Source organism: Triticum dicoccoides, chromosome 6A, assembly GCF_002162155.2.
Source record: "Triticum dicoccoides isolate Atlit2015 ecotype Zavitan chromosome 6A, WEW_v2.0, whole genome shotgun sequence".
In the NCBI taxonomy this organism is placed as follows: Eukaryota; Viridiplantae; Streptophyta; class Magnoliopsida; order Poales; family Poaceae; genus Triticum; species Triticum dicoccoides.
The window spans coordinates 54527368-54531191 of NC_041390.1; positions in this window are offsets into that span (position 1 = coordinate 54527368).

Consider the following 3824-nt stretch of genomic DNA (forward strand, 5'->3'; position numbering starts at 1 on the left):
CGGGGCGGTGGGGCGCGGCGGCGGCGAGTGGTGGTGGCGACGGCGCGCGTGTGGGAGCAGGGGAGAGAAACAGAGACAGAGGGCGCGGGGTGGGGGGCGCGTCGTTAGATATGTTAAATCTTTGTCGTCCGCCCCCCTTTGCCGTCCGCTTATTTGCTCTTTGCCGTCTGCTAGCAGACGGCGAAGAGGGGGGCCCGTTAAGTTTTTTTTAAGCAGCTCGTCAGTGGGGCCCCTCCCTCTTTGCCGTCTGCTAGCCGACGGCAAAGAATCTTTGCGGTCAGCTAGCAGACGGCAAAGAATCTTTGCCGTCAGCTAGCAGACGGCAAAGAACTAGCTGATGGCAAAGGCTTTCTTTGCCATCAGCCAGTTCTTTGTCGTCTGCTTTCGGGTAGCTGATGGCAAAGAGCTTCTTTGCCGTCTGCTAGCAGACGGCAAAGAGCTGGCAGATGGCAAAGTAGCTGATTCCAGTAGTGAGGATAGGTTGGGGGCTAGCGGTGAGTGGACTGTGTAGATGGTCTCAAGCTGAGAGCAGAGAAGAGAGAGAGGCCCAGCGACTGTTTCCGGAGACCGAAAACGTCTGACGTTAGACCGGCTATATTGCCGCTATAGTTTAACGGTTGGGCTATCAAACGAGCTCCGAATGCGATGAAACTTGGCGGGCGACCTACTAACAACATAACAACACCGCACGCCAACTTTCAACCCATTCCGAGAACATTTTCCGGCCACTTATAAAATAATATTTCGGACATGCCGCGGGCGCGTGCGAGTGTGGTTGGGCTCAGAACGGACAACAGACGGAACTAGGGAAACCCGGACGGATGCAAGTTTTGAAAACATGATGATGCAATGCACATGATGACATGACAAGATGCAACACGCAAGCGAATGACAATGCAACAACAGCGAATAACTGGAGGACACCTGGCACATCGGTCTCGGGGCGTCACATTGGCGGCTTGTTGTTCATACACCTCAGAAAGGTTTTGAAAACCCACTCAAATGATGGTACTGTTTCATCTCGCACGAGTGCAACAGCAAATATGGTGCTCTGTAGATGATGGTTCACCCCCACAAACACTCCCAGCGGCATGTGGAATTTGTTAGTTTTATACGTCGTGTCAAATGTAACGCAGTCTCCAAAATCTTCATACGATCCTCTGCAACTTGCGTTCGCCCAAAAGACGTTTCTTACACGGTTATCTGCATCAACGTCATAATCATAGAAGAACTCTGGGTTTATCTTTTGCATTTTCTCGAAGAAATTCAGAAGTTTCTTGACATCATCTTCAGACTCTTCTCTGGCAAACTTCTGTTTCCTGCATTTTCAGAGACAATGCAAACTTATCTCACCAAACAGGGAATAATTACAGATAGAATGCTCAAGAGATATGCTCTGTTACGTGCTTACCTGTTTACCCACTCGCGGCTAGTATGTCCCATGTACTGCAGACCACCGAACATACGCGACAGCGTCGACATCATCTGAGCATGTGTGTGGTTGTCCAGTTGCATGCCTTTCACTAACTGGTCTATCAAAGGATCATCTTTTTTGTGCGATCGCATGTGCAAAAGCATCCCGGGGCTTTCCAGCATCTTGTGATTGTGGTTGAGTTGAACCATTTCTATCACAAATTTGCCATCCTTCCTTTTTTGACTCTAATCTTTGCATTGCAGCCAATCCTTTTTGATGTCTTCTGACGTATCCGGTGATAATCTGACACAGCCTGCTTGTGGACCCCTTCTCTTGAGCAGACAATGTAGGCATTTGTCCTGTGTTTTGCCCTCTTGCGTATACCAAACCCTGCACATCTTGCATAATTGTTGTAAAAGTCCCATGCCTTGTTGTACGTGGTGAATTTCATTCCAGCAGTAGGTACGAGGTTCAGCGGCATGTTTTTATCCTGCATTAATTGAAATGCTATATGAGAAAATTTGTTCTGTTCTATTTTTTGAATACGAGGAGTGCATACGAGTTTAATAAAGCATTTGCAATGTTCCTAGCCAAAGCTCACAAGAAATATCAGTGTGCACTGCAATGTTATCTGAATGGACTGCAACTATTTATTTTTTTCAGACCATAAACTTACATGTGTGTAGAGTCGTTCGCCTGATGGTGTTTGCAGCTCGCCGGGTTGTATTGGACATGGCGGGGTTATAGCAGATGTGTGTAGTTGAGGATCTCGCGGCGGTAACAGTGAGGAGGATTTGTACCTGCTGTTTACTTTTGACCGAGGCACCGTTGGTGGCCGCAGCATCGAAGTTGATGCAGCAGGTCTGGTTGGAGCTCTGTTTTTCGGTGCAGCAGGTGGACGCTGAGCTCTGTTTTGGGGTGCGGCAGGTGGACGTGGTGGTAATCCAGTGTTGTGACGATGTCTCGGTGGATTGGTTTGAAAATTTTGGAGCAGTGGCACATCATCATAGACATAATCATCATCTACTGCAACATCGTGTTCAACTGCGTCATCATTGTCTGTTCGGACATGCTGTCCAAACGTAGTGAACTCGTGCTTATACTCTGGGTTGAGAACTGTTATCGGCTCATCTTCATCGTCATCGTCTTCATCATCGCGTTGGTGAGTGCCTTCCCAGGCGAATGTGACATCATCATCATCTTCAACTACATCTTCATCATGTGAAAAATCTTCTTGTGGAGAGTACTGCACCCTGTTTGTCGTCGTGAAGAATCCACGAGGAATCTCAGGGGTAACCCAGCCAGTATCTCTTTCAGAAGAATATCCACTCTTCTGAAAGTTGTTGTTCTCAGTGCTGTCAATTATGCGCGACATTTTGTATCTGCTGAACGTCATCTCCTGCACACAAAATGACTGAGCTGCATTGTCAGGTTAAATGAACTGAATCATACGAACTGCAATGTGTTCAAAATGGTACTGCCGAAGCATTGCATGGTGACTGCATCACCCCGCAAGGTGAACTGAAGCAACTGCACTGCATCATTATCTGTAATGAACCTATACAAGTGTACTGCATTTTCCCCCACAACAAACTGAAGCAACCGCACTGCATAGGTTTTGTACTGCATAATCGCGCGCTGTACTGCTTGTACTACTTTGTCTATGATAACTACACTGAGATGGTTGAGGAAGTGTACTGCTTACCTCGTGATGCAGTGATTCCTTGCGTTTACAGGAGGAAGTTCCCTTCTCGTCCGCCTGCACAACTTTCACGTTTGCCCATGCAGTCCACTTGCCCTTCAGAAGTTCATGGGCGGTCTGGACGTTGCTCAAGGTGAACGGGGAAGGAGGATTTGCTCTGAAGGTCGATGCAGACTTATTCCAAGAAGCTACCGTTGATGAAGCAACCTTGCGCACACTCCTCCTTGCTCGAATTGGTTTGATGTCGAGGCAGCACCAATCCACATCTGATGAAGTACAGCTAATTGCAGGCCTGGAGGAGTTCGGTGGCGGCGCTACCGAGCTGCTGCCGTGGAAGAAGGCCGATAGGCTGGTGTTGCTCGGTGCCTGCCGCGGAAGAAGGCCGAGAGGCGACGGGCGGCGTCGCTGCCTGGCCGCCACCGCGGAAGAAGGCCGGGAGGGGAGGGGCGGCGTCACTGCCGGCCGCTGCCGCGGAAGAAGGCCGAGAGGGGAAGGGCGGCGTCGCTCCCAGGCCGCCGCCGCGGGAGAAAGCGGGGAGGGGAGGGGCGGCATCGCTCCCAGGCCGCTGCCGCGGTAGAAGGCCGGGAGGGGAGGGGCGGCGGCTCGCCCAGGCCGCTGCCGCGGTAGAAGGCCGAGAGGGGAGGGGCGGCGGCGCAATCTTGGTGGTGTGCAGAGTAAGGCGTTTTGGTGTGCAGAATAAGGTCTTAA